The 21004-nt window shown below is 36.4% G+C and overlaps 1 protein-coding gene across 3 annotated transcripts in view; it reads right to left on the bottom strand.

The window, feature by feature from the left end:
• The window catches only part of LOC114054124 (protein FAM110B), a 192827-nt gene that overhangs the window by 65247 nt on the left and 106576 nt on the right, over positions 1-21004 (bottom strand). For all 3 annotated transcript variants that reach the window (XM_027877260.1, XM_027877261.1, XM_027877262.1), the window contains exon 2: positions 16077-16151. The gene's annotated coding sequence lies outside the window, so the exon portion shown is untranslated. The remainder of the gene's footprint in view (positions 1-16076; positions 16152-21004) is intronic.

Raw genomic sequence — 21004 nt, 5'->3', positions numbered from 1 at the left:
ATTCTCAATGGGACATTAAAAAAATGTAATGGTAACGGGTTTTATTGTTGTTATAACAGGCTAAGAGGGGGTCTGTTACTAAGAAATAAATCTAAAAACTAAAGTATATATTCTAATCAATGTGAAATCATATTTTAGATCATAATAATAATGCTGATATATAATTATAATAACATTTGTAAAGTACTTTAAGTTTTATAAAGCACTTTACAAATATTACCTCATTTGATCCTCACAACAACCCTGGGAGACAGGTGCTATTATTATCCCCATTTTACAGAGGAGTAAACTGAGGTAGTCAGGGATCAAGTGACTTGCCCTGAGTCACACAGTTAGTAAATGTATGAGGCCAAATTTGAAATTAAGTCTTCCTCACTCTATTCCCAGTGTTCTGTCTATTGTACCTCCTCTTTAACATAGCCTTTTCTCCACAACAATTTTACAAAGGGAGTAGTGCAAGTATTTTATATTATCCATTTGTCAGTTGAGGACACTGAAACTCTGAAAGGTTAAATGTCTTACCTATTTAGGATCACAAAGAGCAAGTGTAAGAGTTGAGATTTGAACCTGGGTCATGTAATTCGAATTCTAGTTAGTTCTTACCCTACCTACCAAGCTACTCAAATAAAATATAAATTTTATATGAATATCTCAATAATATAAGAAGTTCCCTAAATTAATGTCAAAATCTGAAATAACTCACAATCTAAAGAAACTCTACTATTAACACCTAATTGTACTTGCTAGAGATTGATTTTATTCAAGCAGCATCCATAATTTATAGTCATTATGGTAAAATAATTTTCTTGGAAGAAGAACTTCACCCAGTTGACTATAAGTTTCTCAGTTGTTACCATAATCTTGATCCTCTTTGGAGGACTGACCAGGTGACTAGAATCAGAAACACTTTTCTTCATTCTAATAATAATAATTATTAATAATAAAAATTTCCTACAATTCTCATAAGAATTAAAAAACATCCATGTGTGTTAACAGCTAAGCATACTCTTTTTATTAGAGTTCTAAAATTTAAAATAAGCTTCCTATAGTACATCCTCATAGGGAAGTCAAAGTTTATACCAATCAATTTTAATCTTTGTGCTAAGGAAAGTAAGGATTTTTATATCACAGGCAGTGTGGTACACTGGAAAGAACAAGAGATTTGTAGTTAGAGGACCCAGGTTTGAATCCTTGCTCTGCCACTTACTCTGAGTGACCTTGGACAAATTGCTTAAGCTCTGGAACTCAGTTACCTCATCTGTAAAATGGTCAGGGAGAGGGGATTGGTATAGATTTCCTCCAAAGTCCCTTCCAGTTCTAAACCTATTATCTTATATTGGGATTAACACAAATTACAGCAGCAGGAAAAAAAAAAATCTTAAAGCAAGATCTTGACAGGAGTGAAATGAGGAAAACAGGCAGTTAGCATAACACAAATGAATAGTTTTCGATTCCAAGACTGTTTGTTTCCTTTCGAACAGAAAAATAATAGTTATTAAACTATGGGATTATAAAAGGGAAATGATTTCCCGACTAAATAATGGCCACTTAATACAACGTTTTAAATATTCAAACTGTAGAATGTAACTCATTTCAAGGAACAATATTCTAAAAATAGATCTATCGTTTAAATCACAACATCTGGATAACAGGAGTTTGTGATATGACTTTTCTCAGAATGGAAGGACTCCAGTTCAAAGGTAGCAGGTTTGCCAAAAGAAGACATTATCTACAAATCCTAATCTTTTCAAAATCTTTGATTCACTGGTATACTGCATATAGGAGTACCAGATGTTCTCTTGTTAGGAATGAATACTCTTTTTTTTTTTTAATTAAAGGAAAATCCATCAGTTGCAATACATAAGTAATTTTAATCTCTATCTGCCCCTTGATCATAGTAAGCTCATCTGATTGCCATCTTTAAAACTTGAGAATTTTACTGCAGACTTTTCACCAGTTACTGAAAGATTATTCAAGACCTGCTTTCTTGTCTTGTCAAAGGCAATATTTATGTACATGAGAATTTAAAACTCCCCTAACAAGGTAAAATGTCACAAATTTATAAGGGATAAGACTTATAAGGGAACAAAGTTGATGCATACTGGCATCACCTTGTAAGCCATCTGATTAAAAAAAAAGGTAGTTCTAAAGAAGGAAAAAAAGATCTTGATGGCTTTTGGAAAAAATATTATTTCACCTTGCTATAGCACTCATAATTCCTTCACCCTTCTTTCCCACTCCAAGGACATCACTGCATCAAGGATGAAGGCATAATTTTGAATTGTTGTTCAGTTTTCTAGTAACCTCCATAAAAAATTCTAGTGCACTCAATCAATGCTGTGCCATAAACCTCTCTGAAGTTTAGAAAGTGAGAAAATATAATTTGGTTTGTTAAAAAATATTCGTATTCATAGCATCCCATAAAAAGTAACTACCCACATATACAAATCATTTCATTTTGACAAGCTACTGGAGTCTGACAAAAAGAAAGTGAAAATAAAACAGAAATCTTGTTGCAGTAAAGGGGAATGAACTCCGCACTCAATGGAAAGTTAAGTTAGAAGGGTAGATGGTTCTATGTGGAAATGCCCTTTTATGTACTTAGTTCTTAATATGCCTTACGGATTACTGGGTAAAGGATCTGTCTTAGTCTTGATGGCACTGCTGTTGATCAATTATCAAGTCAGTCAATTAGCTGATAGCTGGATGAGTAGCTAACAGATAGGATGGCCGTGTACCTATGGCAGTGGCATATGTCAAAAAACACCTAAAATAACTTCTGATAATGAACCCAAAATGCTATATTATCATTCCTTCAAAATTAGTTATAATATTTATAATCCTGACAAATTAAAAGGTATCTGAATTGGATGTCTTGCTTTTTTTTTCCTGGAGAGCTCACTACCATTGACAAAAATATCATATAATTTATATATACAATGCCTTTGATTTCATTAGCATAGGGAACTCAAGATAAAGAAACTAACTCGACCAGTACAGATATGCAACTACTCTAAAACTAACCGATCAATAATTTATTAAGCACCTACAATACGCAAGGCATTGTGCTAAGGGCAGAGGAAAGAAAGACAAAAATGAAAAAGACCCAGCCCTTCAGGTGCTTATCTTTTATTGCGGCAAATATACATAGTGTGTATACATACATACATACGCACATACTACATACATACATGTACATATCTACATTTAGCTATAAAATAAAAGTATATTCAACATATGAGGTAATTTAGACAGTACAAGGAGTTGAGAAAGGTGGTGCTTAAACAGTTTGGAAGGAAATGATGTTCTCACAGATAAAGATGACTTATAGTCCTCCAGTTTCCTTGACTCACTGAGAGGTTGGATGACTTGCTTGGGTCACATAGGCAGTAGAGGCTAGTGGGAGAACTTGAACTCGGATCTTCTTACCTCCCTCTCTATCCATGCTATTTATCACTCTGCCTCTCATTTATACACAATAAATATAATCACGAAAATATACAAATTCAACTTTTAAATACAAACCATATTTTTTCATTAATATCTCCAATATACTCATCTTAATTTCTAACTTGGTTTCTGTAGGGAGTGGTCCCAAGGGCATTATGTTTGAAAACCCACCTCAAACTGTATATCGGAATTCATAGGGTCACAAACTTCGAGCTCGATGGCACCATAGGGGTCACTGAATCCAACTCCCTATCTTTACAGGTGAGGAACCTGAAGCATATAAAAGTAAAGTACCTCACACCTGGCTAATAAGCATCTGGGGCAGGATTTGAGCTCAGGTCTCCTCAATTCTAAGTCCACCAACTCTACCCACTATGCCATCTCATGCTTTCGTTTTTTATTATGATCAGGGCCTGTGATTTCATCCTAGTAGGGAGCTCTTGGTGGACAAAGTCCCTTTAGTACCCACTTCAAAATCTTTGTTACTTTGTTACTAGAAGGGCTATGGTGGCACCAGCTTGAACTGGAGAGCTGACTTTTAAATTTTCAGCATGAGTAGGTAAGCACCTTGGAAATGCTAAAAATCAGGGCTAGATTTGTTGTTCTGCTGATTGTCTAGAAGGACTCAAGAAAGTGATGTAGAAAATGTTAATACAGATTAAAAGTGTGCCCTGCATTTTTCCCCCCTGGCGAGCCCACCACCATAAACAAACAATTATACTCACAAAACTAGAGTTGAAAAGAATCTTACTTAGGTACATTTGGTCCAAACTCTTCAATTTACAAATGAAGAAATTGACACCTACCACCACTAAATGACTTGTCAAAGGTTATAAAGCGAGTTAATAGCAAGTAGAGCCTTGTTTGAAATCCAGCTATCTTGACTCCCAGACCTGTGTACCTTCTACTGCTATAGGTCTTCTTAAATATAATTTAAGTGGTCCGTCTTAAAGAAATCCCAGAGCATATACTTTTGTGAAGAAAAATGAATTTGTAAAGCAAATGATCAAATTTCTCAGTTTTGTGAGCATATGCCTTAATAACTGGATCTTTATTATTGGAGACAGAACTTTTGCTATCTCTGTGAAGGGAGGGACAGGCTTTGGTGTCTCCTCCAATATCCAACACAATCCACTGCACTTATCTGGTTCCTAATAAATGGTTACTGAGTCTCAGAAACTCCCAAAGAATCGGGTAGTCTACCAAATGGTATCTTTAATGACTTTATTATTACTTAAAAAAAAATAAAACAAAAATACATTTTTGATGGGACTTGCAAAAATAAAGACAAATACAGTTTGGAAATGCATCATCTATTATCAAAAACAAAGCATGGGAGCTCCTTCAAACAATATAATAATATTATACCACCATTTAAGACAGGAAAATATCTCCTCTGCAGAACATCACAAGACTCTTACAGTTTTCCTACTTATCTATTAGGATAATTGCTATTAAAGTGGGAACTTATTAGTTTAAGAAGTACAAGAGTCCTTGTCAGAACTTCAAAACTAAGATTCAATAGCCTTAAAAACAAATCTATCAACAGGAGACATCATATCTCATTTTCATAATAATACTATGATAAACATCAGTTTTTTCTCCAGAGCTCTCAAAATACTTTGCAACATGTTTTTATTTTTACAGGTCAATTATTTCTATTTAGAAATAAGCCACTGTGAGTCTTCTTGGTCTTTAGGAAATGGAAAACTCTTTCAGGCCTGAGAACATTTGTTTGTAGTGAATACATATAGAACTGCCTTCTCCCTTTGTATAATTCTTGGTGATAATTCTTCCTAAAAGGATTGAACCTGCAAGTTATACTTTCTCCTTACATCTCACAGAATTTAGATTTTTCACTCAACCTACACATTCGAAAACATTGTCCTTGTATCTAAGGATATGCGCATATCAAGGCAAAGGGATCTTTGGTTGGTTTCACGCACAGGCAGTCAAAATTCTGTATTAGCAAGTTACTTGGCTCTCCAGGTTCAGGAACCTGTATCTCTACACAGGGAAACAAAAAGGGGAAGAAGGAAAAAGAAGATTGTCCCAACCACCTTTACGCAGGAATTGCTTATCTCTGGATCTGCTGCTCAATGGGAATAGGGCTTAGCTCACATAGCTCCAAAAGGAACACAAAAGAAACAGTTAAGGTGTACCTACAATGCATCTGGTCAAAAAATCACCAGCTCCCCAGGAGGGGCCATTACTTGAAGGAAATATTGAATTTTTCTTAAAAAAAAAAAGGTGTATGGGATGTTAAGCTACAAGTAAATCTAAGGAAGTAATAAAGAGAATGAAGTAAGGGGTGTTTTCTTGATACTTAATGCTGATGTGTTATATTAAAAGAATACCTCTCATGGAGTTAAGCACAGTGAGTTGATGGGAAAGCCGGGATAATGACTCAATTTCCAATTCTGTTTTAATAGGGACACTCTGTGAGCCTCAGTAATGATGCTGACACTTTTTATAGCAGTAGTGTGGTATAGACAACTCTTGGAAAATTTATGTGTATGTCCTACTGCAAGAAATAGGGGCCTGACTACCCCTGACTGAATAAAAACTAGATTACTCAGAAATTGAATGCCATTTTAAATTACCTCAGCAGTGGCTCAGGAATTCTCTAGTGGGCCTTGACTGCTGCTCCTTGAAAAGATTCACATTAATAAGAGAACACAAAAGCTCTGATAATTTAGCCTAATTGGAGGGTAAGGTGGGGTTTATAGGGGAAAAATGGGAATGCCAGGAAAAGAGACAAAGGGGAAAAGTCAATCTGACAGGGAAAATTGTAATTAAAAAAAAAACTATCCATAAGCATATTAGTAACAGAATGGGGAAAGCTTGATGTCTTTAGATATTCTTTTAAGTGCTTAATTAACAATGACAATTCATTATAGCATAAAGTGGTGTTTGAAAAGTGTCTGTTGACCTTCACTCTGAGCAAATATTTCCATTGTTAATGCATTAGTAAGGCTATCTGACTCATTATCTACCCACCACCCCCAGCTCCTTGTAACATCACACATCCATATACATACAAAGGACACACTTTTGACTTTATGGCCAAATAAATAACCACAAATTATGAATTAGTATAATCTGAATTAACGAAGTTTCACTGTACTGAAATCCGAAATTTTGCCTGTGGAGATGTTCTCGTGTAATGACTGCAAGAACACCATACAAAACAGGGCACAAAATTAGGTTGTTCTAAAAACTGAATATAAAGAGAAATTTTGCAGAAATAACTCCTAGATAAGGGGGCAGCCAGGTGGTACAGTGGATAGAGTACTGGGTTTGGAATCAGGAAGACTCATGAGTTCAAATCCTTCTTCAGATACTTACTAGCTGTGGGAGCTTGGTCAAGTCACTTAACTCTGCTTCAGTTCCTCATCTATAAAATGAGCTGGAGATGAAAATGACAAACCACTCTAGTATCTTTTCCAAGAAAACCCCAAATGGGGTCATGAAGAGTCAGACTCGACTGAAAGGACTCAACAACAACAAAAAAGTAGAGATGACCTGACATCAAGAAGAGTGTCTTAGGGAAACTCACACAACTTCTAAGTTAAAGCATTTAAAAAAAAAAGTCAAATTCATTTATTTGGGTTACCTCTGTGCTTTGAGATGATTGGGAGGAAGTAGATACAACTGAAGATGAAATTTGAAAAGCATTTTTTTTCACTCAAAAAGGGTATTTCAAGATATAAACAAACACTATTAGGATTGGCCTCTGCCACTGACTGACCTGCATATTTGGCTTATTAGTTGAAGCAAACAGAAATTTGGATCAACTTTCAATCTGGAGAGGGCACTGTTTCCATTCCAAAGTTTCACACTCTAATTACTTTATGTGATAAATATGCATGCTAAAAAAGGGCATTTCAATTTCACTGGACAAACATTTATATTATTTTGAGCAACAGATGTGTACCTGAAAAACTGTACAAAAACTGTTTTTTTTTTTTGAAAGGAGGAAATCTTTTCTTAGTTTAAAAAGGTAGCATAGAATATTTAGAATAGAAGAATAACTTGGTGAAATAAAGAATCCTTTCATAATGGAATTATTTTTTAAATTCATATTTGGTGAATAAAAGGGCTTTATCAGATTGAGATACAATTCCCTAAATATATTAAGCTGCACCATATTTTTACAGTTACCTTTAGAAAAAAACAATTTGTCATGTTTTCACATAACACAAAAGATCTAACCCAATTTTCCTTCATTTATGTCTGCTCATCCTTCTTTTATGACTATTTTTGCTCTCTTAATTCTGTATGACCTTTCCTACTTCTCACTGAAACAATCATACTAGCTCTCAACACCAGTGTCACTGACTTCCAAATCTAAAGAGGCTTCTACCTCCTAACTCCATATTTCCCCTATGTGTGGTGGTGGTATTAATTGAAAGCCTGAGTAACCATTTGCACCTTCCTTACTGCACACTCATAAACGCAGTCCTTTGGTTTACAGCCATAGTTGTTGCTTACTGGGATTAATAAAACAGGACATGAGCTTCTTGAGAATAGAGACAATTTCATTTTTGCTTTTGCATCTTGACCACTTAGCACAGTGCCTTGTGCATATGGAGTAGGTTTTCAGGACATGCTTGTTAAGTGTTGAGTGACTAACTTCCTTCCTTTCCCTCAAGGCCTATGCTCATTCATCTACCTAATATTTTCCCTCAAAGATGCCATTCATCTCTTGGTGCAGCAGAAATGGTTTTATTTGGTACATTCCTGCTCCCCAGAGGTCCAAACCTAGGCTGCCTGGCATCTTGCCCAACTTCCTTGCATTCATACTATATCAGATCACTATATGCTAGCTATTTAGGTAACTAGCTTTTTGTCTATACTTCATTCCTCTTGGGGGACCTGTATTACAGTAAGTATAACCTCTTGGTCAGTGAATTTACCAACCTAGTTGGTGCCTCTAGCGCCTTAATGATGCATTTTGATAAGACGTTAGAGTTGTTTTATTAAGAATGCTTGCAGGGATTGGGGGTTATGCTTCTGAAACTGCTTTAAACAAGACATAAGTGAATACGATGTTTATGGTGGATCTAAGTATCATAAGTCATGTCAAAGTCTGGTCACTACAGTCTTGGTTTCAGCCTAAAGCTTAATGTCCCATTGCCAGCATATTCAGTCTTCATGCTGAATTTCTTGATTTGGTTTTCCACTTGTCTATCCACATGTCATTGTGCTAAGGTGCCAGTATTAACAATAGCTTTCAATTCTACATTATCAACTAAAATTTGACTGTATGGTTGGTTACCCTGGTTGGTACAATAATTTCACTTATTTCCAGGGAAAGTATGCTCAGTCCATAGAACTGCGTTGACACTAACTATATCATGATTGGGATCATTCATTTTAATGTTTCCCAGGACAGTATATTCTCTTACAGAACATGTCAGGATTTAGAGATTTCTGGATTACTTAATGATACAATTCTTCAATTTTTCCTAGTAAGCATTTGCTAAAAGTCTGAGTATCTCATAGTTCTATAAATAAAGAGGAAATGAAAAAGAAGACCACAGAGTCTTTGCCCTAAAAGGTACTAGCACAATCCATTTGGGGAGGCAAAGTATACTGCCATTTACAAAAAAATAGGAAAGAGCTACAATAATAAGAGTTAGCATTTCTATGGTGCTTTAAGGTTTATGAAGTGCTTTACAAATATTTTCTCATTTGATCTTCATGTCAACCCTAAGAGATAAGTGCTGCTATTATTATCCTCATTTTACAGATGAGGAAACTGAGGCAGACAGAGGTTCAGTTACTTGTCCATGGTCACACAGCTAACTGAGCCACCGAGTTAGTTACTTGAAGGTATAGTGACACACAAGATAAAGGGAATTATCAGAAAGCAGGGCTGTTTTTTTTTTTTTTTTTTGAGCAGTGGAGTTTTAAACTTAGTCTTAAAGGAAGTAATGAACATTGGCAGAGCTTTACAGAAAAGAACAACATAAGGAAGGTCCTCAGGTGGGAATGAGTAATATGCATGCAGAGGATAGTAAGGATGGTGGGAAAAGGAAAATGCCATTAGTAGCTGAATAATGATGACTCATAAGACAATCAGTACGTAGGAGCCAGGTAATTGAGGACCTGCTTGGCTTTTTAGATTGAATTTTATATAAAAATCATTTTTGCAATAGACTAGAGAACTAGCCTGAGAACTAGATGAACTGAAGGCTAGAAAACCACTTTAAGCTACTGAGTTAAGCCAGGGAATGAATGATATAAATAGTGATTGTGGAAATGGAAAGGAAATGTGAAATCTGAGAGACAATGCAGAGGAGGAACATGCATGACTAAGAAATTGACTAGGGATTAGGGACAAAAGAGTAAGGAAGGAATGAGGACAAAGAAAGAGTAAAAGATAACTGATATTTAGAGATGAGAAAGTCAGAAAGACATTGTCATTGACACTGAGGGAGAGAGTTGAGAAATCATACCTATGGATGAGGAGGGGTCAGGCTAAGTTAAGTTGTCAAGCTGTCTTAAGGACATTTTGGAGACATGGGATTCAAAGAAGGCAGCAAACGCAGAACAGCAGAGATTCAGAAGTTATCTATGCACAAGTAGTAGCCAGGAGTTTAAAAGTAGATAAGCTTTCATTGAGAGGGAGTGAGGAGGGAAGATGCTCAAGGCTCCTTAATCTCATGAATTTTCTGAAGGATCAGAAATGGTCTAGCAAGAGTTCAGGTTTCACAGTGCATCCTTGAGAACAGTCACATAAAAATAGAACAGAATAACAGCAAATATTTCCCAGAATTCTTTCCCACTCTATTGGTAAGTATTAGATTGAAGAGTCTACTATCATGGATTATCATTAGCACCAATCTAAATTTACCCAGGTATTCAAATCTGCATGATAACAGCTTGAACCTAGACTTGGTAACAGGGTCGTACACTGTAGATTGATTAATACAATTTAAAAGACTTAAATCTCCTTTATCACCTTTGGATCTATACTTCCATCTCTTGGCTTCTGCTTTCCTCACTTTCTGCTCATCTAATTACTCTCCTTGGTTATTTAACTACCTCTTCTGACTTGTCTCCTTGGAAGACTTAATTGAAGTGTATCATAGCTCCCATCTGCGGGGCCTGATATCTCACCAAGCTACTAATCTCCCCTTACAACCCACATGTTCCAAATTGCTGGAATGTCACCTTTCCCACTCACTGCTTCTTTTCTTTCACTACCCACTTTCCATTCCATTTCTGCCCCTATCACTTATATGAAATTATTTAGAAGATTGAAATAACTAAAATGAGTTTAAAAAATTTTATAGATTTCAATTGTGTTATTTCTTCCCTTTGCCTCCCCTGTTACCATAGATAATAGAAATATCTTTTTGAGGATATTCAAAACAAATACTTTAAACATGCTAAATAACATTGGTCAATTTAGCATTTATAAAATAGTTTATAAATGTAAATACATTATACAAATATAAATATACAAGTCATACTTATGTAAAATATAAAATTTAAAACACCAGTGGCTCTTTTAACTAAAGAGAATAAGGCCCTTAAAATTCTTGTTCCCCAACTCCAAACCTGCCCTACCAGAATTTTCTTCTTTTTCTCTAAAAACAAACATAGAGAAATGCCTGGCTCAGCAGGAACCTCTCATTAGCATGGCCAACTTCCCTGTCTTGCAGGGAACTCCCCTAGTCAGAGCCAACTGTAAGCATTGTGGGGGAGCCTGTACCTGACTGCACTCCCCTGCCAAACAGCTGATTAGGGAAGAAACAAAGTCCCAGCTGCTTAGCAGAGAGAGGTAGATGAGCCAGAGACAAGTTACTTAGGGCACAGACTGCCTTTGGCAGCCATTAAGAGATGTGGAGAGAAGGAAGGCGCAGCTTCAAGCACAAGTAAGATATAGAAGAAAAAAAAAAGTATCCTAGGGAAACCACAGTGTATTTTTGGCCAGGACCATTTAAACACACAGAAAATCTACAAATGTTGTTCTTTCCTGGAAGTTTCCTAGGGAACCAGCTCATACTACGTAAAAGATTAAATTTGTCCCTGAGTTTCTCAAAAGAAAAATACTGTATCAATTAAGAGTTTGACTCAGATTGCAAAGAAACAAAATGTTTAAAGAAAACCTTTAAATTACTGACTGAATGAAGAATATACAAAGAAGTATGCATGTATCAATAATCTCTTTAAAAGATGACCTATCAATGCATGTACCAGGAAAGGTGGGCATCTTTTACAGGTGGGTACAAAATCAACACAATTTTATTAAAGATGTTATTTTGTTTTTCAGATTCTTCATTTTTCAGATTCTTCAAGTTAGTTTTCACTCAGAAATGGGCCCCTCCTCCATGCTTCTAAACATGAGAAACATATTAGGTATAGTTCTTTTTTTCCCCTCTAGACTTATGATTTCACTGGTGAAGGTAATTTTGAATGAAAGGAATCTCTCTACCAATGGAGATAGGACCTTTTCTGCAACTGCCTCAGAGAGTTGCTTAGGGCAATTAGATATTAGGTACTTACATAGATAGGGTCACATAGCCAGCAAGATCCCCCTTGAAGAGTATAGGAAATTTGAATTTAATATACCTTAACAGTAACATTCAATCAATGAAGGACCTGTTATTTAGTCAGCCTGGAGAACTTCCTCCCCCAAAGCAGATCTCAACTCACCTATGACTTAGTAGATATGTCCCACCTCAGGAGTTGCCCAGTTAATAAGTAAATATAAGTGTGAGAGACAAGAGGCAGTTAGGTGGTGTAGTGGATAGAGTGCTGGGCCTGAAGTCAGGAAGACTCATCTTCCTGAGTTTAAATCTGGCCTCAGATACTAGCTGTGTGAGCCTGGACAAGTCACTTGACCTTGTTTGCTTCAGTTTCCTCATCTGTAAAAGGAGCTGGAGAAGGAAATGAGAAACTACTCTAGTATCTTTGCCAAGAAAACCCCAAATGGGGTCATGAGGAGTCAGACATGATTGAAACAACTCAACAACACAAAAGACAAGATTTGAACTTGGGTCTTTTTGGCTCCAGGCCCTAGTGTTCAATCCATTAAGTTGCCTGCAGTATAATAGAAATAATACTAATAATACATAACACTCACACAGCTACGTGTGACAGCTGTATGCATGCACATACATATATGTGCATGTATATATGTAAATGTATGTATATACTCTTATTGGACTCTATTCTCAGCACTATCAGAAAGTAATTTAGACACCTATGGAAGCAACCTAGCTGTAATACACTAAGTGGTATGTATACTAACAGCCTTAAAGGAGTTAATACATCTTCCTAAATGCCTAATTGACTAAGAAAGGATAATAGCAGCAGCGGGAGAAAGAAAGCTCATGAATTCTCATAGTATCCTTTTGAGATTACTTACTCACATTTTTATTTCCATTTTATATATGGGGGCAATAATGTGGGCAAGTTACCCAAGGAGTTTTCCAATCACTTGATATTTGTGCTACAAATAGAGACAGGATTCAAGTTTCTAGATTCGCCGTGTAATACCTTATTTTGCTAAAATTATTTCTACTCTTGTCCCTCTCAGGAATATACAAAAAATATACACTGTTACAAATGCTTAGGTCTTTTCAAAAGCATTCTATACCAGGAAAAACAGTACTCATATCCAACATCAAGCATAAACGGGGTGGGGGACAATAAGGACAGGACCCAATTAATAATGTGCTAAAGAAGTACATTCAAATCTTTATTTTTTAATCATTGACTGTGTGTAGAACATTGTGTTATGTAGGCAAGGCGCAAATCCTTGCTATCAGACCTATCAACCGGAAAGATAAAAAATATTTAAGTTATATTACTCTATCCACAGAGATCTATCAAATAATTTATTGTTATAGTTAATAAGGAAGGAGTGTGGTTCAATGCAAAGAATACTAACTCTAGAATTAGAGGTCAAATTGTGTCTCTGATGTTTACTTTTTGTGTCACCTTGAGCAGGTGACTTCACTTCCCTGGGCCTCAGTTTCCTCCTTTGTAAAAATGAGGGGGTTGGATTAGATGCCACTAAGGTCAAGTCAAATCAACAAGAATATATTAAGCACATACTATGTGCCAGGTACTGTGCTAAGTGCTGGGGATACAAAGAAATGCAAATATGATCCCTCCTTTTTTGGAGCTACTAAATCTTCAAACTGTCCTAAGACTTTTAGAACAATGGGCAGACAATGTGCAAATAACTATAAAATATATACAGGATAAACTGTAGATAATCAACAGAGAGGAAAGCATTACATTAAGAGGGGATTGGGAAAGGCTTCCTGTAGAAAGGATTTTAACTGAGACAAAAAGGAAAATTAGATTTGAAGGAACTCAATAAAACTAGGAGATAAAGAGGAGGAAGAGAATTCCAAGCATGAGGGACAGCCACTAAAAAAATGCAGAGTCAGGAGTCAGTCTCTTTTAGCTCAAAATCTATGATCCTCTAATCCTGGGATTTATATAGCACTTTAAAGTTTGCAAGGCTCTTTAAATATATTATTTCATCTGATCATCATAACGACCTTGTGGGGTACTATGGGTAGCATTCTCCTCCTTTTACAAATAAGATAGCACTCAGAGTGAAGTGGTTTGCCCACAGTCAAACATGGGGAAAATGCTTGAGGCAGGTGGTTTTATGAATGTGACATAAATATCAGCTGATTTTCTAATCTAGTGCTTAAATGAGACATCATGTCCATGAATATTTACTTTCTTTCATGTTATACTGTTTTCATTTGCAGTTAGCAAATTCTGGGAAGTCTTTTTTTTAATTAAATTTTATTTTTTCCATTCAACAAAAGTCAATTTTTTTCTCCCTCTATTTCTTCATTATTGTGGGGGTGGGAAGGGAGAAAAGAGAGGACCCTTGTAACAAATCTGTATAGTCAAGCAAAACAAATGGCTACACTGACTATGTCCAGAAAATGTCTCCTTCTGCATTGATAATCTATCATCTCTTTGTCAGGAGTGGCATAGCATGCCTCATCATTGAGCCTTGGGAATCAGTGTTGGTCACTGCACTAATCAGAGTTCTCAAGTCTTTCAAAGTTGCTTCCTTTTACAGTGTTGCTGTCGTTGCATAAATTGTTTTCTTGTTCTACTCACTTCTCTCTGCATCAGTTCATGAGTCCTGTGAAATTGCTCTTAGTCTGCCTACACTCAATGCAGCCCAGGCCAGCCAATGATGAGTGAGGAATTCCAATTAGCCTCATTGTATGAGGAGACTTTCTCCATTTGCTCCTTTAGTAAATTTTTGTTAGTTTTTCTTGTTTCTTACATGTTGGCTAAGGTTAGTCAGTCAATAGTCAGTCAATAACCATTTATTATGCTCCTACCATATGCTGGGCACTATGCTAAACTGTAGATTGTAAAATCAGTAAGCCGGGGAAGCCATCTTTCTGACAACAATATAATGCAAATGATACTTGCATTATAGAAATAATAATATAATAATATAATGCAAACAATATAATACAAAGTAATAACATTAAATATGACATGGTATGAAAGTATGCTACAGCAAGACTCATCAAATTTTGAGAAAGGCTGCCAATCAAATTAGAATATTCTGCAGACAGCTGATAAGCAGCTGGGGACAAGGGGGAGAAATGATTGGGTCTAAGCAGTGCACTTATTAATTTATTTTTTTCATCCACTCCACGAAAACTACCAACACCACCACCCAAAATCTTTGGGTTCAATGAGAGTGAATTAAAATGCCCACAAACGGGGAGAGCTGAGTTGTAGAAACCTCAGACCTATGGCCTGTGGGTAACCACGCCTGATCAGTTTCCTTAGCCCAGATGCAAGCAGGATTCAGTAGTCATCAACTGTGGAATGACAACAAAATTTTCCCATGCTTTAGGTCAGAATGTGATAGAGCTACATGAAGGTAATGTAGAATGGAAAAAAATCCACACCTAGTGCAAGTCAGACTCATCCCTTATTGTTGCCCCCCCCAACTCCGTACCACCCCCACCTTCCCACACACTCTGGGCATCCCTGGGGTTGAGCTACTGTTCAAGGGTTTCATCTCACCTGGAATGCTTTCCTCTCTCCTCTCAGCCTATCTGAATCCCTTAAGACCTTGTTTGAGTATCACTTCTTTTGTGAAGCCTTCCCTGACAACTCCAGCTCATAATGTCTCCCTCCTCACAACTCCTACTACACTATTTACATGGCACAGCTTCACACAGCATAATATACCATATTGTTCCATAATCATAAATTTTGTCTCTCCAATAAGCTTATAACTGGTTGAAGAAAGCATGAGGCTTTGTGTGTATGTATATTTATAATATATACAAAAAATAAGTGGCAGTACTTTACTATTTTATACATTTTAAGAAAAGGATTATCCTTAAACACTGAGGTTTAGTAACTTAACAATTGTAAAAATCCAGAAAGAGATCCTAGAAACCTACATGCCAATATGATGAACATTACTAGTGATAACCAGATCAATTAAGGGAGGTCATGGATACATTGCCTAAATATTAAAGGGTAACAGGTATAATTTAGTCTTCTTGTTTTTATGTATTAATGATGCCAATATTTTTGTTTAAAAAAGAAAGAAAACGCCAAGACAAATATACAACATGAATAATGGTATTTACCTGCAATGAAGAAGTGAATGGTAACCAAATGTGATGTAAATTCTTCTCTTTGAAATATGAGCTTGAGTGCTATATCTGAAACAAAGAAACAAAAAAGATTGTTATCACTTTTGGTTTAATAAAGTGTGTATATATTTGGCAAAATATTCAAAAATTTGTCAGAACTTTGGAGGAAGTTAATTTTGCAGGCTATCAAATAAGCAAAAATAATGGTTTTCTTCTTTATCATTTAACTTTCTACTCAGACTCCTCAGCAGCCAAAATGTGTTTTTCCTGTCATTTTTACCAGTTGGCCCTAACTCTGTCTTTTGGAGTCAAGCAAGTCTAATTCCTCTTCCATAACAGAATCATTGATGAAAAACTGCACAGGGGAAGTAGTACAAAGATGATTAAAGAAATAAACAGAAAAATAGGCTGGGTGGTCATGCAGCAAAACCAAAGGATAATAAATGAGTAGCCCATTCATTCCCCTGTGAGGAGATCTAGAAGGAAACAGCAAATCCAGTGCTCTGTGAAATAAGAGATAAGAAGGCCTGGATGGAACAATCAATACTATTGGTATACAATAGTTCTCCCTCACAAAGATGAGCTCACAGGTCCATTAAAAAACAAAACAAAACAGAGAATTTGAAGACTACCATGTTCCCTATAAGTTTTCTCAAGGCTAAACATAGCCAGTTCCTTTAACCAATCCACACATGGTATGGTCTAAAATTTATCCTGGTTACCCTCCTCCAGATTAATTCTAACTCATCATTAGAATTGGACATGATACTCCACTGGTGGGCTAACCAATGCGAGAGGACTTTCACTCCCTTCATTGTGCTCATTATGCTTTCGTTGACAGAGTCATAATCTCTTCACTTTTATCCTGGTATCCCTAAGCAGTTGGCACAGTACCTTGAGCTAGTAGACCCTTAATGAAATTCTTGTTGAATTTAATGGGAAAAGTCAATGTGAAATGCCTGGCATTTGAGACCTATCATAACCTGGTAGAAACGGCCTCACATACTACTAGGCTTATACTCCTCCGATATATCTATCATAAGATATGGTGATATTTTCATTTTTTAAAATTGAATTTGGCTATTTGTGTATAAGCCACAGTTCTTCATTAGATTATAAACTCCTTGAGGGAGAGGACATATTATCTAAACTTTATCTCTTTAATATCCACTCTACATGTGAAGGATAGAGGTGTTTGGGGGACATTGAGGGAGGAAAAAAGAAATAATCAGAAGTGGTTGCTAGGTGACAAGAGGTAGAGTTCATCAATGGCAAGTGTAATGGTACAAGGTCATCCCAAGACTTTTCTGCTCAGGCCAGAGAAAGGAACAAATGATAAGAGAATATACTGATACCAAGATTAGCATAGAGGTCAGCATTAATTCAGGCCTATTTCTTAAACTCTATCCTCATGTACCTCTCTGTTCCAATCTGACCTACTAGCAGTTCCCTACACATGACACTTCACTTCCTGAGATTTTGCAAAGGATATCCCCCCCATCCTCAGAATATATTCTCTGCTCACTTGTCTCTTAGAATCCCCGGTTTCCTTCAAAAGGGATAACACAGGTGGTATAATGGATAAAGTGCTGGACCTGTAGTGATGAAACCCTGAGTTCAAATCTAGCCTCAGACACTTACTAGCCATGTAATCTTGGACCAGTAACTTACCTCTGTCTGCCTTAGTTTCCTCATGTGTAAAATGGGAATAATAATACTACCTACCTCCTGGGATTGTAAAGAAGATAACATGAGATAATATTTGTAAAGTACTTTTCAAATCTCAAAGTGCTTTATGATTGCTAGCTATTATTACTAATATTCACGGCTTAATGACTTTCTATATGAAACCCTTCACAATCCCACCAGCTGCTAGTTCACTGATTCTCAAAATTATCTTCTATTCATCAGGTACATTTTAAGTATACATTTCTACATATACATGTTGTCTCTCCCATTACAATGTAAGCTTTTTGAGGGTAGGGGCTATTCAACTTTGTCTTTGTATCCACAGAGTCTGGCACATAGTAGATGCCTAATAAATGCCTGTTAAATCAATTATTGATTGAATATATAAAACCAAGAACCAGTAAGCAAAAACTGGCCAAAAGATCAGCAAACAATTCTCAAGACAACTGCAAACAATAAACAGCCATATGGAAGTTTGCTATCAATCACTCATAAGTGAAATTCAAATAAACACAAATCTAAAGTTTCATCTCATGCTCAGAAAATTGGCAAAGATTACAAATGATGAGACTAGTCAATAATGGAGGAATGATAAAAAAACAAAACAAAACAAACAACAACAAAAAATCCCAAACCAAAACAAAACCTTGGGCATACTTTGTCCACTGCTGAAGCTGTGAATTAGTCTAACCATTCTGAAAATCAATTTGGAATCATGCTAAGAAAGTGGCTAAAATGTCCACATCACTGACTCAGAGGTTCTACTGCTAGGAATATACGTCAGGGAGATCCATGAGCCTCCACATACACTATTATATTTATAGTAGCCCTGTTTGTATTAGCAGAGAATTGCAAACAAAGTAGATGCCCATTGACTAGAGAATAACTAAATAAACTGTAGTACTTAGTAATTTGGTAATATGTGAGGCCAAATATGAAGAATTCAGGGAATGAATGAAAAATCAGTTAAGTGTTTACCATGTACCAAACACTGTGTGCTAAGCATGAAGGACCCAAAGAGAAAGGAACAAAAAATTGACAAAAAAACCCAAACAAGCCGGGCAGTCCCTTCTCTCAAGGAGCTCCCACTCTCTAACTGGGGGAGACAATACATAAAAGAAAATTCAGCAGTAGGGCTTGGAAATCTGAATGATTGCTTAGCAATGGGGCAGCAATGGAGCAAGACTGTGGCACCTTCACGATTTACGGATTTACATTATATCCTAGCGGCAAAAGGGAGTCACTACTTTTTTTAGCAGGTAATTATGAGCTGATTACTTTATTCTTATTTGGGGGGCGGGAAAGTGGAGGGGGGGGGTCTAAAGGGCAGAGAGGCAGGGCAGATGGTAAACCTGAAGAGGAAGTGGTAGGAAAGATGGGTAGGGCCTAGTGGTCATCTGATTCATGAGCAGGAATAGAGCTGGTGAATCCAATCTCATTGAAGCCATGTGAGCATTTAAGCAAGCCTATCTGTATGTTTTGGGTGGCGGGGATAGGGCGAGGTAAGAAGGCATGGGAAGCATAAGATTTTTAAGAATTAGGGCATGAAATATACAGAACAGGGAGAGAAAAGATAATGTCTGCAACAATGTAAATGGAAAAAACAAACAAAACCAGAAATATCCCAAAACTGAATGTTGTATAAGTATATTGACCAAGATAGACCCAGGAGAAGACATGAGAAAATGCACCTGACCTTTCTCTCCTTAAATGGGAGAAGTATGAGTGCGAAATATTACATGTATAGTCAAACTCGGTCATTTACTCTTGATCTTTTTTTTTTTTAACATTTTTTTATTTAAAGTTTTGAGTTCCAAATTTTTTTGGGGGGGGGGGGCTACGCAATGGGGTTAAGTGACTTGCCCAGGGTCACACAGCTAGTGTCAAGTGTTTGGTCTGAGGCCGGATTTGAACTCAGGTCCTCCTGCCTTCAGAGCCGGTGCTCCATCCACTGGGCCACCTAGCTGCCCCTACTCTTGATCTTGTTAAATGGAATTCAACAACCTGTTCAGATTTTAAAAGGGGGTAGGAGTGGAGCAGGAAGCCAAGTGTGAGATTATGTACTGGAAGAATGAAAAAAAAAAAAAGATTTGGTTTTCACATATTAACAATGGTGCTGAAGGTGGCCACTGGTTTAGAGTAATGTTTTTCCCCCAAACAAAGATTAAAACTAAACAGAAGTGACAAACAACACAAATAATACTTTTTCCACTTTATCAGCAGCTGGTTTCAACTCACGCAGCTAGAATAGACAAGCACCTATATGTATCCTACCCTAATGCAGAGAAATAGAGTCTGGTAGTTTTCAAATTAGATATAACACTTCTACATTACAATTCAAAACTACCAGTTCAGGTGCCCATCTTTGTAACTGACCCACAATTAACAGATAAGTCAGGGTTTGTTACTCTGGCTTCCCATCCATGTGACAGCACAATGCTCACTTAATGAGAGCAACAACAGACAGTAATGGCTCATTACGGAGCTATTGTAGCATTCACTAGACATATAACTCTCTTAATGACTAGGACACCCTTGGCTACTTTAAAAAAGAAAATAAAAAAAAAACTCTGGGATTTTCTAATAATTATTACCATCCTTTATGATTTTGTGAAAAACATTTCAGAGCAACTAAGTAATTAAATCACAGCAGCTCAATGTGGGGGGGGGGACAGGAATGTAACAAAATTTGCATCTCTGTATAAGGCAGCTAGGTGGCACATTAGAAGATAGAATCTGGAATCAGGGTGACCTGAGTTCAAATCCCGCTTAGCACACTAAATGATATAACCCCTGGATGCCTCAGTTCCTCATCTGTAAAACGGGGATAATAATAGCAACTACCTCCCAGGATTGTTGTAAGTAAAAACTGAGATATCTGTAAAGCATTTTGCAATCCTTAAAGCAATATATAAATACTAGGTATTACTAGGTATATTATAATTATTATCACTAACCTATAATAATATATTATTATTGTTATTATCACTAACCTCAGATACAATATATGGTGCAAAATACAGTACGTATATAAAGATTTCTTCCTGTTGCAAAGTCAAACAATCTCTTCAGAGCTTTCTCATCAGATAAAAAAATTGGGGGGAGTGGCAGGGGGTCTATCTACCTGACAGTTATAAAATTCTCTGATGATATAATTATGGTCAGCAGGAAAGTAAGATTCAAAATTTCACCTTTTATACAACAATAACTCACATTTCTATTTAATATATACA

The sequence above is a fragment of the Vombatus ursinus genome, unplaced genomic scaffold (assembly GCF_900497805.2).
Source record: "Vombatus ursinus unplaced genomic scaffold, bare-nosed wombat genome assembly UNPS02014812.1, whole genome shotgun sequence".
NCBI lineage: Eukaryota > Metazoa > Chordata > Mammalia > Diprotodontia > Vombatidae > Vombatus > Vombatus ursinus.
The sequence above is the reverse complement of the archived record's forward strand: the minus strand, read 5'-3'. Positions and strand labels throughout refer to the sequence as shown.